Below are 21,646 nucleotides of genomic sequence, written 5' to 3'. Positions count from 1 at the left end.
TCTCTGACAAAGGGAAAGTGCCTAGCTCTCTGAATTCTTCTTCTGAAAAGCTTTGATATTTTAATATTTTAAGTCAAATGCTGTCATCTTTTTCTCTTGATAGTATAAATGAGAATATGAAAAGCCACTTAAGTTTAGCAATTAAATTTCACTATACATGTCAAATATTATTTGGTGAAACCTACAATAAACTATTTCCAAATATCTTTATTCCGTTTTCATCTTTTAAACATGTATCTTTTAACCTAAAATGAATGTAAATCTGAATGAAGAATTTACATGTAAATGCTATCTTTTTAATCTGGGGGAGGCTGTTTCCCTGGCATTGTTTGAGGTTGGATGGAAAGCTGATGATGAGATACTGGCTAATATCAACTCAGCAGAACACTGGAAAGTACGGCCACTAACTAAAGTTTACTATGGCATTTTTGGAGACATAACCCTAATTCTAAAGGACATATCAATTCAAGGTTGATTACCATTGTTTTTCTATAAGCTTGAAGTAATGAACATAGACAGTTTACTAAACAGAAGGTAAAATTTCTTATTTACTTAGACTGCTGACAAATTGTTGGAAAAAGTTACAAAGTATGGTATATCCCAGAACAATACCACATTATCATTCTTGTTCCAAAACACACACTTGGTATTCTATTAACAGAAAATATTATTTCGGTCAGCACATGAACACAGTGATAATTTATGACCAGCAAAACAGTCAGATTTTCTGACACCACCTTACCTAAACTGGTAAAAAACATTTTGATGCTAATTTGTTAAGACAAGGAAAAAAAAAAAAAAAGAATTCATTTCAGCTATTTAAATTCTGTCACTGATGTCCATACCTTATGGCTCAGATAAACTATTCAGATGTCTCTTTCTAATCATCTTTCTTGAATTAATCTTTCAGCTGGTGTATCATGATATGATTTACTGAAAGAATGTCACCCTTAATTCTATGATCTGGTAAAGAGAGACGAGAGCAGGGGGCTGAAAGGAACACAATTGCCCTGTTTTATAAGAAAATGTTAGGATAACACTGCATAACTTTGAAAATTAATTTTTTTTATCAAATTTGAGGATGAGTTGAGATGGCAGAATATGATCACACTGTAACATATATCCGCTGCTCTGACATATGCCAGTGAAAGATTAAAAATATAAATAGAAGAAACCATGGTCCTCTGGCAAATGAAGAAAGAGTTGCAAATCAGAATTGGAATAGAACACAATGACAGGGGAGGGCTTCAGCCTTGAGCCCACCAGGCTCTCAGGCTGCAGGCAGGCTCCTACAGGAGGCAGGAACTGGGTGTGCTCTGCTGTCCAGGGCAGGCAAAGAAGGAACCAGTCTTGTGAAGGAAGCTGAGCAAAGCCTGCTGCTCACTGCTGCCTGGGCCCCAGCTGCTGAGAGGCTGTGGCTCTCGGAAAGGTAGAGGAGATAGACACAGTCTGGTGACAAGGAATCACCACAGCCCCTCAACTCCCACTAAACCCTGGTGCAATGATTGGATCAGTGATAATATCATCACGGGACAGGAGCTCAAGTTGCCTGTGAAGACCTTATTCTGGATCAGAGGCTCCAGAACTTGGTGGACTGGTGGCCCCAGAACTTGGTGGACATAACCACTAACCAGGGAGGGCAAACATTATGGGAGAAAGAGAAACAGCAGCAGCAACAAAATGAGCCTGTGAACAAAAGCTAGAAAACGAATTAATGCACACAATGCTAAGAAAGACGGCGAAAAGCACTACACGAATTTATTATGAAAGAATTAATTTTATTAACCAGACTGACAAATATTTTAAAATAAGAATATTTAGGATACGCAGAAAAATTAATTAAGGCACACTCATTTAAAAATACCCTGAAATTATGAAGCAAAACAGCTATAAAACAACACATAGATATAGGACAGATATAATTAGAAATTTTGGAAAGAAAATATTTGGCCATTTAAATAAATAAAAACAGTCCAGATAGGATTAACTCTAGACTGGATGTGCAATGAAGAACAGTTAAAAAAATGTTTAAAAAAAAGAACAGCTAAGCAACATGGAAAATAAATGAAGAGTAATGGAAATCTTTGAAGGGATAATAGCTGGGATAATGTAAAGCACCCAAAACTACATCTTACAGGAGACATGAAGGGCCTTTTTGAAGTAAACTACAATATATTGCCAAGATACTACAATAACACTTGATTATATGCAAATGTCACAGGATCCTTGGGGTGTCACTTTTTTGGCCTAAAACCTTTGCAGCAAGTGGCACCTTTGCCTGAATTTTGCTTGGGCCCACTGGGCTTGTTCCACTCACTCAACCTGGCAGGCTGCACTCAGCCTGTGCTACCAGCCTAGATCCCATGCCTGCCAAGGGCAAGCCAGGTGCGGAACAGCAAGGAACGTGTGAATGAGGGAGTGTGGGGTCCATCCACGGTGCACAGCCAAGCACGGAGGCTACAGCAGGGCAGGCAGCTCCAGGCACCAGCACAGGCACTGGTTCTCTACAAGGCTGTGGCTGGACCAGATATACCACAAGCAGCTTCCAAGGCTGGCTTGGGGAATGTGGTGGCTCCAGGAAGCTTGGAGACACCAGGAACTCAGACCTCCAAAGAGGGTGTCACACACCTGGCTCAGGGTTCTCTTAGGTCTGAATTCCCGGGAGGGCCACAGCTCCTCTTCCCTTTCTTCTCCCTCTCATCACCTGCAACATGGCGAGCAAGGGGCATGTTTCAGCCCTGTTTGTATTACAGTTCTTTCAGCCCCATCATTCAGTGGGTCCCAAGTTTTTGTCCCATGTCCAGGAATAATGAGGTACATGGATAAGTGGAGAGTAAGCAAGCCAAGAGGTGCTTTACTGAGTGATAGAACATCTCGGCGGAGGCTCGTGGAGGGTTGCTACTCTCTGAAAGCCAGTTGTCCCAACGTCTGTCTGTTCAGCTCTCAGCAGAAGGGAGATATACAGTGAGTAGCTCCTCTCTGTGGGCACGTTGTCCTGAAGTCTATTGAGCTCTCAGCAGAGGGGAGACCCACAGTGGGTAGCTTCTCCCCACAGGCGGGCATTCATCATCTGTTCAGTTCTTAGCAAAGAGGAGACCCACAGTGGGTAGTTCCACTCTGCAGGCAGGTTGTCCTGTCATTTGCCCCAGTCTAGTTGAGTCCAGGGCTTTTATGGACTTCAGAAGGGAGAAACTGCATGCTGATTGGTCCATGGGTAGCCATGGGCAGGCCCAAAAGAAGCACCATAAGTTTTTACTCCAGTCCACAGACCTAGCAGCCTGGGCCCCCAGGCCTCAGGCTGTCTTTGACCTGAAGGTGGGGTTTCACTGGGGACCCACCCTGTTCTGCCCAGGAGCCTGTCTGCCTCCTGCCATCATTAACCTGCTGTCCATGGTGCCCACAGTGTCCAGGCTGTTTTTGTTGAGGGGTGTCTGTAGGCCCATGCTGCGTCATCCTTGGCCACCACTCGGCCTCCATCCCATGCTTGTTGGCGCCCAAAGTCCAGAGGGGGCCAAGACAGCATGAGGCTCTCATGTTGGTGCTGTCCTGAGTGTGCACACACCTGGCTGGGTTGGAACAGCACTAGGACTTCGCCATAACTTTGCTCTGAAATTGGAGCAGGCACCAGGAGAGGTGAGAGGCCAGGCAGTGACAGCCTGCAGGGGAGGGGGGCTGCAGGGAGGGTAGCTTCCTGGGGCCTGAGAGTCCAGAGAAGTCTGGGTCCACAGCTGAGACTGGGAAGCTGCAACTGCACCCAGGAGGGTGGGGCTCCCCCCTCCAACTTGGAAGGGGATGGGTTCTCCCCCGTTCCTGGCTCCTGCTAGCTCTGTGGAGCAAGCAGCCCCAGCTGCACCTCCCCCACTGCAGTTGGCGTCATGTCAGTGTCTGCTCCAGATGGGCCACCACTGCCATCACAAAGATTGACATGAAAAAGAAAATAGTATAAATATCAGTTCTCCCAAAATTATTCTATTAACTCAAAGAATAATTTTAATGTAAGTCCTACCAACTGAACAAATTAATCCTAAAATTCATATACAAGAACAAAAGTCCAAGAACACACAACATAAAGAAAAAAGAATGGAAGAAATCTCCGTGCCAGATCTCAAAATTTATGCTAAAACTATTAAAATTAAAATGGTGCAGTACTGGTACAGGGATAAACAGACTACAATAGAGTAGAGAGCTCAGAAATAAGCCTGCATACAAGTAAAAACAATGATGCAACAGTTAACCATGGACATGTGCAAAAGCAAATAGTTCCTAGTCCACCAGTTATTTCTGTAAGAAATAAAATAAAATGAAGCTGAGCATGATGCCATCTGCCAGTAGTCCCAACTACTCAGGAGGCTGAGGCAGGAGGACAATTTGAGCCAGGAGTTCAAGGCTATATAGTATGCTACGATGGGGCCTATGAATAGACACTGCACTCCAGTCTGGGCAACATAGTGAGACTCTATCTATAAAAATAAAATAAAATGAGACATCTATCTCATGCTATCCATAAAAATCAGTTGATCAGTTGCAGGAGAAATAAGAACTAGAGTATATGAAAAGTGAAACTTGAAACCTTACAGAAAATATATTGGGAAAAAAACATGGGAAAGGAAGAATTTCCAAAGAAACAAAAAGGGTACAAACCATAATGAAAATGAATGGTAAATTTGATTAAATATTTAGGAATTTCTAAAGAAACAAAAAGAGCACAAATCATAATGAAAATAATAAACTTGATTAAAAATAAAATTAAAAACTTTTATCTAAAAAAGACACAAGTAAATTTAAAATATATTTGTTATTCATAACAAATAATTAGTAACTAGAATATATAAAGAAGCCTAAAATAAGAAAAAGACAAAACCCAAATAGAAATGTGGGAATTGTATAAACCAGCAATTTGTAAAAGAAATCCCAATCACCAAAAATATATATTGAAAAGGTACTCAGACTAATAATCAGAAAATGAAAATTAAAATTAAAACAATAAGATACCATCTACACTGCTCAGTTGGCATGAAAAAGTCTGGGAATAACAAGTATCACCAAGGATGGAGAATAAACTACTTATACAGTGCTAGAGAATGTGAATAGAAAAATCACTCTGAATGACAATTGGTCATTGCCTTAAAACATAAGGCAAGAAACATATACAAACCCTATGACCCAGTAATTCTATTCAGAGACTTCCTCAATCTGTGGTTCTCCTCTGAACCATAAAACTCAGAACATGGTTTGAAGGGTTCTTTTCTCAAATCTCCCAAGAATGGTTCATAGCTGTTCTAGATGCATAGGCAGGTGAGAAGCTAATTCCTAAAGAGAGTGGGTGACATGGGGCATTAGAGCTTAATTTTCTAGAGAACCCTGGAGGAAGAAGGCTGTGAGAGAACCATGTAGAGGAATATTCACACCTCTATTGATAGAAATAGTCTAAAGTAGAATAACTATGGAATCATCAATAGGATAATGGATATATACTTTGTAATATATACTTCACCAGAACACTACACAGGCTTTTCCTCATTTTATCATGCTTTGCTTTCTTGTGTTTTGTAGATAACACATTGTTTATAAGTTGAAGGTTTGTGGAAACCCTATGGTGCAATCTACTTCTCAGTGCCATTTTTCCAACAACACGTGTTCATTCTGTGTTTCTGTGTCACATCTGGATAATTTTCACAATCATTCAAACCTTTTCATTATTATTATATCTGTTATGGTGATATGTGATCAGTGACATTTGAGATTACTATAGCAATTATTTTGAGGCAACACAAACCATACCCATATAAGATGGCAAATTTAATTGATAAACATTGTATGTGTTCTGACAGCTCCATTGACAGGCTCTTCCCTGTCTCTCTCCCTCTCCTTGGGCTTCCCTATTCCCTGAGGCACAACAATATTGAAATTAAGCCAATTAACAGTCTATGATGGGCTCTAAGTGTTCAATCAAAAGGAAGAGTCACATATCTCTTACTGGAACTCGAAAGCTAGAAATGATTCAGCTTAATGAGGAAGGCATGTCAAAAGCCAAGATAAGCTGAAAGGTAGACATTTTGCACCAAATAGCCAAGCTATGAGTGCAAAGGAAAAGTTCTTGAAGGCAATTAAAAGTGCCACTCCAGTGAACACATGAATGCTAAGAAAGTAAAACAGCTTTATTGCTGATATGACAAATGTGAGTGATCTGCCTGAAAGATCAAACCAACCACAACATCCCCTTAAGCCAAAGCATAATTCAGAGCATGACCCCAGCTCTCTTCAATTTTATGAAGCCTGAGGGAGGTAAAGAAGTTTCAGAAGGAAAGTTGCAAGTTGGCAGAGATGGGTTCATGATGTTTAAGAAAAGACACCATTTCCACAACATTAAAGTAAAACGTGAAGCAGCAAGTACTGACGGAAAAGCTACAGCAAGTTATCCAGATGATTAGCTAAGATAATTGATTAAGGTGGTTACACTAAACAGCAGATTTTAAATGTAGATGAAATACAGTCTTCCATTAGAAGAAGATGCCATCTAGGACTTTCCTAACTAGAGAGGAGAAGTCAATGCCTGGCTTCAAAGCTTCAAAGGACAGGCTAACTCTCTTCTTAAAAACAAATGCCTTTGGTGACTTTAAGTTAAAGCCAATGTTCATTTACCTTTTTGAAAATCCTAGGGTCCTAACCAATTATGCTAAATCGTCTATGCTTGTGCTCTAGAAAGGGAAAAACAAAGCCTCGATGATAGTACATCTGTTTACAGCATGATTCACTCTATATTTTAAGTCCCCTGTTGAGACCTACTGCTCAGAAGAAAAGATTGCTCTCAAAATATTACTGCTTATTGACAGTGCACTTGTTCACTCACTCAAGAACTCTGATGGTGATGAACAAGGAAACTTATGTTGTTTTCATGTATTCTAACACAATATCCATTCTGTAGCCCCTGAATCAAGCAAGTAATTGTGACTTTCAAGCCTTATTTAAGAAATACACTTTGTAGAGCTATAGCCACCATAGATAATGATTCCTTTAATGAATCTAGGCAAAGTAAATTGAAAACCTATTGGAAAAGATTTACCATTCTAGATGCCATTAAGAACATTCATACTTCATGGGAAGAAGTCAAAATATCCACATTAACAGGAGTTTGAAAGAAACTCATTCCAACCCTCATAGAGGACTTTGAGGGGTTCATGACTTCAGTGGAAGAAGTTACCACATGTGGTACAAATAGGAAAAGAACAAGAATTAGAAGATGCACCTGAAAGTGTGACTGAATCTCTGCAGTCTTACAATAAAACTTAAATGGATGAGAAGTTGCTTCCTTTGGATGAACAAAGAAAGCGGTTTCATGAGATGGAATCTGCTCCTGGTGAATACACTGTAAACACAGAGGGGTTTTTTAGGTTTTTTTTCTTTTTTCTTTTTGAGACAAGGTCTCACTCTGTTGCCCAGGCTGGAGTATGATGGCACAATCATAACACTGCAGATTTGACCTCCTGGACTCAAGCAATACTCCTGCCTTGGCCTGAGTAGCTGAGACTACAGGCATGCATTGCCAAGTCCAGCTAATTTTTAAAATTTCTTTGTAGAGACCAGGTCTTTCCATGTTGCCCAGGCTGGTCTCCAACTCCTAATCTCAAGTACTCTTACTGACTTAGCTTCCCAAAGTGCTGGGATTACAGGGATGAGCCACAGAACCTGGCTTGTGCACATTGTTGAAATGACAGCAAAGAATTTGAAATCTTAAAGTTGGTTGATACAGCAGCAGCAGTGGCTTAAGAAGACTGACTCCATTAAAAAAAAAAAAGTTCTGTTGATAAAATGCTATTAAACAGCATCATATGTTATAGAGAAATCTTTTGTGAAAAGAAGAGTCAGTCAATGTGGGAAACTTCATTGTTGTCTTAAATTTAGAAAATGCCACAGCCACTCCAGCCTTAAGCAACCACCATCAAAGCAAGAACCACCACTACAAAAAAATTATGACTTGCTGAAGGCTCGGGTGATCATTAGCATTTTTAGCAATAAAGTATTTTTAAATTAAGATATGTACATTTTTTAGACATAATGCTATAGCATAATCAGTAGGCTACAGTATAGTATAACCATAACTTTTATATGCACTGGGAAACAAAAATGTCCCATGACTCACATTATAGGAGTGGTTTGAAACAGAATCTGCAGTATCTCCAAGGTATGCCTATATAATAGTTACTAGAAAAAACTCAAGCTAAATAATGTATCAATATGGATATATTTCAAAAATAATGGATCATGAAGAAAGCAAGTTGCACATTACACATAATACCATTGCTCTAAAAATTTAAAATACATAAAAAACAATACTATATTTTAAGTATAAGTATAAATATGTACAGTAAAATTATAAAACACAGGCACAAAACTGATAAGCAGCAAATTCAGAATGAAAGAGGACATTGGTGCCGAGTAGAGGTCCACAGGAAAATTCAACTAAAGGGTAATTAATGTTTATTTCCTTAAGAATCAAATTATGGAAGATATTATGTTAAACCTTCATGGTTGAAACACAGATGTTTATATTATTTCTGTTTAAAATAGCTCATACTGATGCCACCTCACACCCATTAAAATGGGCACTATCAAAAATGCAAAAAATAAGTATTAGAAGGGGTGTGGGGAAATTGAAACTCTTGTGCACTGTTGATGGGAATTTGTAAAATTGGTGAGCTATAAAACTGTACAGCCATGAAGTGTCTCCAAGATGGCTAAATAGGAACATTTCTGGTCTGCTGCTCCCAGTGAGACCAACACAGAAGGCAGGTGATTTCTGCATTTCCAACTGAGGTACCCAGTTCGTCACACTGGGACTGGTTAGATAATGAGTGCAGCCCACAGAGGGCAGGCAGAAGCAGGGTGGGGTGTGATCTCATCTGAGAAGTGCAAGGGGCTGGGGAGCTCCCTCCCATAGCCAAGGAAAGTCATGAGGGACTGTGCTATCCAGCTCAGGTACTACACTTTTCCCACAGTTTTTAAAACCTACAGACCAGGAGATTCCCTCGGGTGCATACACCACCAGGGCCCTGGGTTTCAAGCACAAAACTGGGCGGCCATTTGGGCTAACACCAAGCTAGGGGCGGGAGTTTTTTTCATACCCCAGTGGTGCCTGGAATGCCAGTGAGACAGAACCATTTACGCCCCTGAAAAGGAGGCTGAAGCCATGGAGCCAAGTGATCTTGCTCAGCAGGTCCCACCTCCACAGAGCCCAGAAAGCTAAGATCCACTGGCTTGAAATTCTCGCTGCCAGCACAGCAGTCTAAGTTCGACCTGTGGCACTCGGGATTGGTGGGGGAGGGGGTATCCACCATTAACAAGGCTTGAGTAGGTGGTTTTCTCCTCATGGTGTAAACAAAGCCACTGAGAAGTTCAAACTGGGCAGAACCCACCTCAGCATGGCAAAGTAACCATGACTGCCTCTCTAGATTCCTCCTCACTGGGCATGGCATCTCTGAAAGAAAGGCAGCAGTCCCAGTGACATGCTCATAGATAAAACTCCCATCTCCCTAGGGCAGGGCACCCAGGGGAAGGGAGTATCTTTGGGTGCAGCTTCAGCAGACTTAAACGTTCCTGCCTGCCAGCTCTGAAGAGAGTATCAGATCTCCCAGCACAGCGCTCAAGCTCTGCTAAGGGACAGACTGCCTCCTCCAGTGGGTCCTTGACTCACGTGCCTCCTGACTGGGAGACATCTCCCAACAGGGGTCAACAGACACTCATCTAGGAGAGCTCTGGCATCTGAAGGGTGTCCCTCTGGGACAAAGCTTCCGGAGGATGGAAAAAGCAGCAATCTTTACTGTTCTGCAGCCTCTGCTGGTGATACCCAGGCAAACAGTGTCTGGAGTGGACTCCAGTGAACCCCAGCAGACCTGCAGAAGATGGGCCTGACTGTTAGAAGGAAAACTAACAAACAGAAAGCAATAACATTAGCATCAACAAAAAGGACACCTATACAAAAACTCCATCTAAAAGCCATCACCATCAAAGATCAAAGGTAGATAAATCCACAAAGATGAGGAAAACCCAGTGCAAAAATGCTAAAAATTTCAAAAACCAGAATGCCTCTTCTCCTCCAAAGGATCACAATTCCTCACCACCAAGGATACAAAACTGGACGGAGAATGAGAATGATGAACTGACAGAAGTAGGCTTCAGAAGGTGGGTAATAACAATCTCCTCCAAGCTAAAAGAGCATGTTCTAACCCAATGCAAGGAAGCTAAGAACCTTGATAAAAGCTTACAGGAACTGTTAACTAGAATAACCAGTTTAGAGAAGAAAATAAATGACCTGATGGAGCTGAAAAACACACACCAGAACTTCATGAAGTATACACATGTATTAATAGCCAAATCGATCAAGTGGAAGAAAGGCTATCAGACACTGAAGATCAACTTAATGAAATAAAGTGTGAAGACAAGATTAGAGGAAAAAGAATGAAAAGGAATGAACAAAGCCCTCCAAGAAATATGGGGCTATGTGAAAAGACCAAACCTACAATTGATGTCCCTGAAAGTGATGGGGAGAATGGAACTAAGCTGGAAAATACACTTCAGGATACTATCCAGGAGGACTTCCCCAAACCAGCAAGATAGGCCAAAGTCAAATTCAGGAAATACAGAGAACACCACTAAGATACTCCTCAAGAAGAGCAACTTCAAGACACATAATCATCAGATTCACTAAGGTTGAAATTAAGGAAATGAAATGAAGGAAAAAATGTTCCTCTGGGCAGCCAGAGAGAAAAGTCAGATTACCCACAAAGGGAAGCCCAACAGACTAAGCCCAGCAGATCTCTCTGCAGAAATTCTACAAGCCAGAAGAGAGTGGGGGCCAATATTCAACATTCTTGAAAAAAAAATAATTTTCAACCCAGAATTTCATATCCAACCAAACTAAGCTTCATAAGCAAAGGAGAAATAAAATCCTTTACAAAGAAGCAAAGGCCGAGGGATGTTGTCACCACCAGGCTTGCCTTATAAGAGCTTCTGAACAAAGCACTAAATATGGAAAGGAACAACCAGTACCAGCCACTCCAAAAACATACCAAAATATAAAGACCAATGACACTATGAAGAAACTGCATCATTTAATGTGCAAAATAACCAGCTACCATCATGATGACAGGATCCAATTCATACATAATAACCTTAAATGTAAACAGGCTAAATGTCCCAATTAAAAGACACAGACTGGCAAATTGCATAAGGTGTCAGGACCCATCAGTGTGCTATATTCAGGAGACCCATCTCACATGCAAAGGCAAACATAGGCTCAAAATAAAGGGATGGAGGAATATTTACCAAGCAAATTAAAAAGCAAGAGGAAGCAGGAGTTACAATCCTAGTCTCTGATAAAACAGACTTTAAACCAACTAAGATAAAAAAAAGACAAAGAAGGGCATTATATAACAGCAAAGGGATCAATGCAACAGAAATAACTAACTATCCTAAATATATATGCACTAAATACAGGAGCGCCCAGATTCATAAAGCAAGTTCTTAGACTCCACACAGTAATAGTGGGAGACTTTAACACTCCCCTGTTAATTCTAGACAGATCAATGAGACAGAAGATTAACAAGGCTATTAAGGACCAAAATCAGATCTGGACCAAGCAGACCTAACAGACATCTACAGAACTCTCCACCTCAAATCAGCAGAATATACATTCTTCTCGGCACCACATCACACTTATTCTAAAATCGACTACATAGTTGGAAGTAAAACAGTTCTCAGCAAATGCAAAAGGGCAGAAATCATAACAGTTTCTCAATCACAGTGCAATCAAATTAGAACTTGGGACTGACCCAGCAATCCCACTACTGGGATTATATACACAAAGAACTATAAATTGTTCCACTATAAAGATACATGCACATGTATTGCAGCCCTGTGTACAATAGCAAAGACCTGGAACCAACCCAAATGCTCATCAATGATAGACTGGACAAAGAAAACGTGGTATATATACACCATAGAATACTATGCAGCCATAAAAAATGATGAGTTCGTGTCCTTTGTAGGGACTTGGAAGAATCTGGAAACCATCATCCTCAGCAAACTAACACAAGAACAGAAAGCCAAACACCGTATGTTCTTGCTCATAGGTGGGCGTTGAACAATGATAACACGTGGACTCAGGGAGAGGAGCAACACACACTGGGGGCAGTTGGGGGGGTAGTAGGGGAGAGACAGCAGGGGGTAGGGAGGGTGGGGAGGGATAACATGGGGAGAAATGCCAGATATAGTATGCACCTAAAGTAAAATAAATAAATTTTTTTAAAAAAGAAACTCACTCAAAACGGTACAACTACATGGAAACTGAACAACCTGTTCCTGAATGACTACTGGGTAAATAACAAAATCAAGGCAGAAATAAATAAGTTCTTTGAAACCAATGAGAACAAAGATGCAATGTACTAGAATCTCTGGGACACAGCTAAAGAGTGTTTAGAAGGAAATTTATAGCACTGAGTGCCCACATCATAAAGCAGGCAAGATCTAAAATCAACACCCTAACATCACAATTCAAAGAACTAGAGAAGCAAGAGCAAACAAATTCAAAAGCTAACAGAAGACAAGAAATAACTAAGATCAGGGCAGAAATGAAGGAAATAGAGACAAGAAAAACCCTTTAAAAAAAGCAATGAGGCCAGGCACAGTGCCTCATGCTTGTAATCCCAGCATTTTGGGAGGCCAAAGTGGGCAGATCATAAGGTGAGGAGTTAGAGACCAGTCCGGCCAACACAGTGAAAACCTGTATCTACTAAAAGTACAAAAATTATTTGGGCATGGTGGCTGGTGCCTGTAGTCCCAGCTACTTGGGAGGCTGAGGCAGGAGAATCACTTGAACCTTGGAGGCAGAGGTTGCAGTTAGCTGAGATAATGCCACTGCACTGGGTAACAGAGGTAGACTCCATCTCAATCAGTCAATCAATCAATCAATCCAGAGCTGGTTTTTTGAAAAGATTAACAAAATAGATAGACCACTAGCTAGACTAATAAAAAAGAAAAGAGTAAGAATTAAATAGACACAATAAAAATGATAAAGGGACTATCACCACTGACCCAATGGAAATACAAACTACCATCAGAGAATACTAAACACCTCTATGCAAATATACTAGAAAATCTAGAAGAAATGGATAAATTCCTGGACACATACAACCTCCCAAGACTAAACCAGGAAGAAGTCAATTCCCTGAATAGAGCAGTAGCAAGTTCTGAAATTGAGGCAGTACTTAATAGCCTACCAACCAATAAAGCCCAAGACCAGACAGATTCACAGGCAAATTCTACCAGAGCTACAAAGAGGAGCTGGTACCATTCCTTCTCAAACTATTCCAAACAATAGAAAAAGAGGGACTCCTCCTCAACTCATTTTATGAGGCAAGCATCATCCTGATACCAAAACCTGGCAGAGACACAACAAAAAAAGAAAATTTCAGGCCAATATCCCTGATGAACATCGATGAGAAAAAATCCTTAATAAAATACTGCCAAACTGAATCCAACAGCACATCAAAAAGCTTATCCACCATGACCAAGTCAGCTTCATCCCTGGGATACAAGGCGGCTCAACATATGCAAATCAATAAACGTAATCCATCATATAAACAGAACCAATGACAAAAACCACATAATTATCTCAATAGATACAGAAAAGGCCTTCGATAAAATTCAACATCACTTCATGCTAAAATTTCTCAATAAACTAGATATTGATGGACTGTATCTCAAAATAATAAGAGCTATTTATGACAAACCCACAGCCAATATCATACTAAATGGGCAAAAGCTGGAAGCATTCCCTTCAAAAACTGGCACAAGACAAGGATGCCTTCTCTTACCACTCCCATTCAACATAGTATTGGAAGTTCTGGCCAGTGCAATCAGGCAAGGGAAAGAAATTAGTCGTATTCAAATAGGAATAGGGGAGTCAAATTGTCTCTGTTTGCAGATGACATGATTGTATCTGCAATCAGAAAACCCCATCATCTCAGCCCAAAATCTCCTTAAGCTGATAAGCAACTTCAGCAAAGTCTCAGGATACAAAATCAACATTCAAAAATCACAAACATTCCATTCAGGACATAGGCGTGGGCAAAGACTTCATGACTAAAACACCAAAAGCATTTGCAACAAAAGCCAAAATTGACAAATTGATCTAATTAAACTAAAGAGCTTTTGTACAGCTAAAGAAACTAGCATCAGAGCGAAGAGGCAACCTACAGAATGGGAGAAAATTTTTGCAATCTCTCCATCTGACAAAAGTCTAATATCCAGAATCTACAAGAAACTTAAACAAATTTACAAGAAGAAAACAAACAACGCCATCAAAAAGTGTCCGAAACTTCTCAAAAGAAGACATTTATGCAGCCAACAAGCATACGAAAAAAATCTCATCATCACTGGTCACTAGAGAAATGCAAATCAAACCACAATGAGATACAATCTCACGCCAGCTAGAATGGCAATCACTAAAGTCAGGAAACAACAGATGCTGGAGAGGATGTGGAGAAATAGGAATGCTTTCACACTGTTGGTGGGAGTGTAAATTAGTTCAACCATTGTGGAAGACAGTGTGGTGATTCCTCAAGCATCTAGAACCAGAAATGCCATTTGACCGAGCAAGTCCCTTACTGGGTATATACCCAAAAGATTATAAATCATTCTACTATAAAGACATATGCACATGGATGTTTATTCAGCAATGTTTACAACAGCAAAGATTTGGAACCAACCCAAATACCATCAATGATAGACTGGATAAAGAAAATATGGTACATATATGCTATGGAATACTATGCAGCCATAAAAAGGGTGAGTTCATGTCCTTTGCAGGGACATGGATAAAGCTGGAAACCATCATTCTCAGCAAACTAACAGGAACAGAAAACCAAAACCACATATTCTCACTCATAAGTGGGAGTTGAATAACAAGAACACATGACACAGGGAGGGGAACACCACACACTGGGGCCTGTTTGGGGATGGGGGGCCAGAGGAGGGACAGCGTTAGGACAAATACCTAATGCATGCGGGGCTCAAAACCTAGATGATAGGTTGATGGGCCATGGCACATGTATACCCATGTAACAAACTTGCACGTTCTATACTAAAAAAAAACTTTTAGTATACTTAAAGTATACTAAAAAATTGTACAGCCACTGTAGAAAACTGCATGTTGATTGCTCAAAAAATTAAAAACAGAACTATCATATAATCCAGTAATCCTACTTCCGGGTATACACCCCAAAGAACTATTAATACAAGCATGCACTGGAGCAGACATTTGTAGATTCATGTTCATTGCAGCCTTAAGCGAAATAGCCAAGAGGTGGAAGCAACTCAAGTGTCCACCAATGAATGCATAAGCAAAATGTGGTATATACATACGTTTGAATATTATTTAATCTTAAAATGGACAGAAATTCTGGCATATGCTGTAGTATGGATAAACCTTAGAGATATCATGCTAAATGAAATAAGCCAGACATACAAGAAACAAATTCTTGTATGCAAGAATTTGCATATTTTTGCTGATAAAAATAGACTTCAAAGCAACAAAGATCAAACGAAGCAAAGAAGGATATTACATAAAGATAAAAGGATCAATGTAACAAGAAGAGCTAAAGATCCTAAATATATACGCACCCAATACAGAAATACCCAGATATATAAGACTTATAGAGAGACTTGGACTCCCACACAATAATAGTGGGAGACTTCAACATCAATATTAGACAGATCAATGAGACAGAAAGTTAACATCGATATTCAGGACTTGAACTCAGATCCGGAACAAGTAGGCTTAATTAACATTCATAGAACTCTCCAGTTTAAATACACAAAATATACATTCTTATCAGTACTACATCACACGTCTTTACAGGTTTAAATGAAATATTGGTTGGCTGCTTGTTAATTATTTTCTCCCCTCATTTTTTTTTATGTCTCTATTATTAAACACAATTACAGGCATACCCATTTCTAGACTGCATTCTAGCCCGGGCAATAAAGCAACACCCCTGTTCTCTCTCCTTTATTTTTATTCCTTTCCTTCCTTTCCTTTATTCTTTTTCTTTTGTTTTATTCTTTTTCTTTCTTTCTCTCTTTCTTCCTCTAAAAAAAAAAGAAAGAAACAAGTTCTGTATGTTCCACTCTATGAGTAGTCAAAATCATGAAGACAAAGTAGCATAGTGGTTGCCAGGGAGTGGAGAAGGGGACAATGGAGTGTTAGTGTTTCATGGGGAAAAGGTTTCAGTTCTGCAAGATGAAAAGAGTTCTGGAAGTGGATAATAGTAATGGTTGTACAACATTATGAATGCATTTAAAGCTACTGAACACTTAAAACAGGTTAAGACAGTAAATTTGATGTTATGTGTATTTTACCACAGTAAAAAAAAATTGAGGAAAAATGGTTCATATTTTTAAAAATCTGAGATTAAAGGAACTAATAAAATGTAAGTCTGTACATCTTTCTGGACCTGTAGGATTTGCAGTAGTTTAGTCCTACATCATTGCGATTCGGTTTTTCTGACAGCCTCTGTGATTCTGGGCTTGCACCTCTCAAATCCATCCTCCCACCGTTGCCAGAGTGATCTCTTTAAAACATAAACCTGATTGCATGAGTCATCCTTCAAAGCCCCTGCTTCAGGCTCCACAGCAGGCACACAGGCTTTCTGTGATGAAGCCCAGAAATTCACGAGGCTGGATATAGCTTCATTTTCCAGTTTCCCCCCGTCATTTACTGCTCTCAAAAATACCAATTTCTTTTTGTTTCTTGCACACACCACACTGGTTTTGCTTCTGTGTTTCTGCTGAGATTGTTTCCCCTCATGAAACACTCTTCTAACAACAACCCTGGCCTCACCTTCACGAGGATGGCTCCCTGACTGGCCCAGGCTGGGCGGGGTGCCCTTCCTTTGGCCCTCACGGGGCCTCTGCCTTTCCCTTCTTTTGATGTTTGACACTGTGCATCTTTCAACATGAGCCAGAAGGACTGTGATGTACTGGCTCTTGTAGCTCTTAGGACTCATTGCAATGCCTGGCCTACAGGCACTTCACAGAGCTGAACAGTGTGTTCTATATTTACTACTGCTTTCCCACTTTCGAGTCCTCTAACTGGTTCAGCACTCCAATCTCACTGTATTAAGAAAACAAGAAGTACAGTCAGAAAATGGGAGGTCACTCTCCCACCAGCTCCTGCACTGTGTAGTGACCACAGAGAGAACATCAGGGTATGCATTAACAGGATTTCTGCAGTTAAAGGCTGGAAGTGATCCCTTTTCAACATTCTGTTCATTGACCTAAAATGTAAATGTATGATAGTGACTCAGTCTCCCCAGAGTTTAATTTGGATGAAAATACAAAATACATTGTTTGGAATCCTCCCTCTCAACGCCCCACGAATCCCCCAGGCATCCAACTGTCATTCTCTTATAAATTACCATCCCTGCTTTTCATCCACTCTGGACCTAAATTAACAAACTTAAACCATAAAGTGCTGTTCCCAGGTATAACGCAGGCAACCTGAACATGGCCTAGAAGAGATAATGCACCAGTTTGGGTCTAAAAATAAACTTCTGAAATTTCAAGTGGATTATGAGAAAAGTAGCCCAGACAGCATTTTTAACAAACAGGTTTCCTTTTTTTGAGGCAAATCATTAGTTTTTTTTTTTTTAACTTTAAACAATATTTTTAAATTGACACATAATAATGACATATTTGTGTTTCAATACATATACAGTAATCACATTAGTGTAATTAGCATATATATAATCTCAAACATTTATCATTTCTTTTTGTTGGGAAATTTACTATCCTCCTTCTAGCTATTTGAAACTGTATATTATTGTTAACTACACTAATTGTTTAGTGCTATAGAACACTAGAACTTATTCTTCATCTCTAGCTATAATTTTGTATCCTTCAATAAATCTCTCCATATCCTTCTCTTTCCCCAACTCTTCTCAGCCTCTAGTATCTTCTGTTCTACTTTTTACTTCTATGAAATCAACTTATTTTAGCTTCCACATATGATTGAGAATATCTGGTGAACAAAGAAGTTTCATGCTTTGAACAGAGTCATGCACGTAGTATTCTGTATAATTAGTAACCCACACCTTTTCCAAAACATGTCCTCTCTAAATTCTAAGCAAAAACGTCTCAGAAAACCTAACCAAAATATTTAAGCTAGATGAAGTTGAAAAGCAGACACACAAACTGAAATTACTTAATTTTAATGATTTACTACTCAATAATTTTTGCCCATGTACCATAAATGCTGTAATAAAATATTTCAGCACAAAGTAAATTTTGAGATTTATGACATCCTTAAGGACTTCTACACTGTTCATCTCTTCCAAGGTTTATTTACCACTTGGGAAATAACTCACTGCATTGTAGTCACCACATCACTGACAAATATCCTTTTACAGGCGCTGTACAAAGTCTGATTTTACACAGTAAATGGAGACTTTACTGTGGTAAAGAAGAAGGTACAGAAATTGATGATTGTGAAATTTCATAGTCATTACCAACTACTACATAATCTTAGCCATCCAAAATAGTGGGAGAGACACTTGGGGAGAATATGCTCTGAGTTATTTATGTTTCTTCTCGAGTCTGATTATGAAAGCTGTCATGAGCCAGGGAACGGTGGGCTGACAGGTTATTTCACACCCAAGCTCTCCAGGGGTCAGCATCTGGCAGGAGGCTGGGGGGAATTTAGTGTGAGTTTGATACAGCCCCAGATGGTCTCTTGAACACAGTCCCCCATGTTCCCCAGCCCATCTTTGCATTTCGGTGTCTCTCCTTCACAAACATGGCAAAAGAACTCCAAGAGCACAGAGCACACAGGCACACACCCAGCTGCCAGGATGTCAGCATCCCAGTTAAGTGGAGCCAAGGGAGACAAGCTCTGAGGTCTGCTTTCATTATTACACGTCTGACTGCACAACTGATTGTCATTGTTTTTATAGCTGTAATACTCCTCCTGTATCAGTTTCCCTGTGAACCAATTACTATGTAAAAAAAGATGGTATCTTAGAAATTCTAGTGCCAGTGATGGGATGTTGAAGCCACCAAGAGACTGAGATTCTGACATTTTCCCATTTCCATTCCTTGCAATCGTCTAAAAAGACAGTCTCAAACTCAAACTGGATTTCTGAATCTCCAAGGACAGGATGACTGAAAATGAATACAACTTGGGCAAGATGAAGTGATATGAGACTCTGGAGAATGGGACCTGAGAGGTATATCTGATAATGCCATGGCCGAAACCTCCTGGGCTTCCCCCATACAGCTGTGTGGCAGCTACAAGGTAATGATGCTCTCTTCTCTGCATAGGGTTCCAGAAAAGGCTCTCTTAAAATGAGTATGCCTATGTTGGCAAGCCAAGCGTATGGCATCTTCTCAGGGTAAATCACTTGCTTGGATTGAAAGGAAAAAACACCTAGTTGTCCAAGTTCACTACTATGGTAATGTAGGTCACAGTGATTGTCCCAGAGCCAACTGGTGACCGAGGTTCACAGTCTAGTAGACCTGGAAGCAGCCCTCTGTTGACAGAGGATCAGAATACCATCATCCTGCCTGGAAAGTACTGAAGGAGACTAAGTTATATACATGCAATAGTCCAGCTTGAGAATTACAATGCAATAATTAGGAAAAATGCTGAGTACTTCTCTCTATGCAGTTCAATCAGTGCACCACACCTAACACAGTGTTGCTCCCTGCACTCACCTGTACCTACCACCACAGGCCCCTCAGCACCCCTAGGCATCACTGCCAAGGCCACGTGAGGCCAAACCAATCTGGAGGCAGGCAAGGTTTCCAACTAACTCCATTGCTCAGCTGGGAGATGGAGCTTCCTAATTTAATTCAATGGGAAATAAATTATATTTTAAGTAAATAAAGTAAAACAAACAAAAAGAGGTGGCTAAGCACATGGGCCACCAGATCCAGAGCCAGGTGACCTGGGTGTGTATCCCAGCTCCACCACTTGCCAGCCTTATAAATATGGGCAGGTATCTTAAGCTTTCCTAAGTTTCCCATCTGAATCATAGGGTTAAAACAGTGCTTAACTCAAGGATTGAGTTAATACATGAAAAGCTGTTAGTATTCCAAGTGCCATGTAAGTATTAGGTATTAGTTATGTTATTTTTATTGTTACTAGTCCCTTTGCCTGAGCTAGAGTACACGCGTATCTCGGTCTGCTTAGGCTGCTATAACAAAATACCATAGGATGGTGGTTTAAACAACAGACATTCCTTTCTCACAGTTCTGAAGGCTGGGAAGTCCAAGATCAAGGTGCTGGCAGATTCGAGTTCTGGTGAGGGCCCTCTTGCTGGCAGACAGCCTAGCCACCTTCTCACTATGTCCTCATATGGCTGAAGGGAAGAGCGCTCTATTATCACTTCTTTTTTTTTTTTTGATGGTTTTTGATATATCATTTAATGTAATGATATATTTGGGTTATAAAACAAAATAATATGCCTAACTTTTCTTGAAATTTTTTAAAAAATTTATTTTATTGCATTTTAGGTTTTGGGGTACATGTGAAGAACATGCAAGATTGTTGCATAGGTACACACGTGGCAGTGTGATTTGCTGCCTTCCTCCCCATCACCTATATCTGGCATTTCTCCCCACACTATCTCTTCCCAACTCCCCACCCTCTGCCGTCCCTCCCCTATTTCCCCCCAACTGACCCCAGTGTGTAGTACTCCCCTCCCTGTGTCCATGTGTTCTCATTGTTCAACACCCGCCTATGAGTGAGAACATGCTGTGTTTGATTTTCTGCTCTTGCGTCAGTTTGCTGAGAATGATGGTTTCCAGGTCCATCCATTCCCTACAAAGGACACGAATTCATCGTTTTTGATGGCTGCATAATATTCCATGGTGTATATGTGCCACATTTTCCCTGTCCAGTCTATCATCGATGGGCAAAACAAACAAGCCCATTCAAAAGTGGGCAAAGGATATGAACAGATACTTTACAAAGGAAGACATCCATGAGGCCAACAAACATATGAAAAAATGCTCATCATCACTGGTCATTAGAGAAATGCAAATCAAAACTACCTTGAGATACCATCTCACGCTAGTTAGAATGGTGATCATTAAAAAATCTGGAGACAACAGATGCTGGAGAGGGTGTGGAAATATAAGAACACTTTTACACTATTGGTGGGAGTGTAAATTAGTTCAACCATTATGGAAGACAGTGTGGTGATTCCTCAAGGACGTAGAAATAGAAATTCCATTTGACCCAGCAATCCCATTACTGGGTATATATCCAAAGGATTATAAATTGCTCTATTATAAGGATACATGCACATGTATGTTCATTGCAGCACTGTTTACAATAGCAAAGACTTGGAATCAACCCAAATGCCCATTGATGATTGACTAGACAGGAAAAATGTGGCACATATACACCATGGAATACTATGCAGCCATAAAAAAACAATGAGTACGTGTCCTTTGTAGGGACATGGATGAACCTGAAAACCATCATTCTCAGCAAACTGATACAAGCACAGAAAATCAAACACCACATGTCCTCACTCATAGGCGGGTGTTGAACAATGAGAACACATGGACACAGGGAGGGGATCAT

At 40.2% G+C, this 21,646-nt stretch overlaps 1 protein-coding gene and 1 long non-coding RNA gene across 5 annotated transcripts in view; both read right to left on the bottom strand.

Moving 5' to 3' along the window:
* Positions 1–21,646, bottom strand: part of MTUS2 (microtubule associated scaffold protein 2) — a 702,116-nt gene that overhangs the window by 272,717 nt on the left and 407,753 nt on the right. The gene's annotated exons all lie outside the window — the stretch shown is intronic.
* On the bottom strand, positions 280–11,051 carry LOC116562528. Its single transcript, XR_004273991.1, has 3 exons — positions 11,041–11,051; positions 6,847–6,849; positions 280–2,341 (listed from the first exon to the last, which is right to left on the bottom strand). It is a non-coding gene; the product is annotated as an uncharacterized LOC116562528 (long non-coding RNA).

The sequence above is a fragment of the Sapajus apella genome, unplaced genomic scaffold (assembly GCF_009761245.1).
Source record: "Sapajus apella isolate SASKATOON/1434 unplaced genomic scaffold, GSC_monkey_1.0 scaffold32, whole genome shotgun sequence".
Taxonomy (NCBI): domain Eukaryota; kingdom Metazoa; phylum Chordata; class Mammalia; order Primates; family Cebidae; genus Sapajus; species Sapajus apella.
This window is presented reverse-complemented; position numbering and strand designations above follow the sequence as displayed.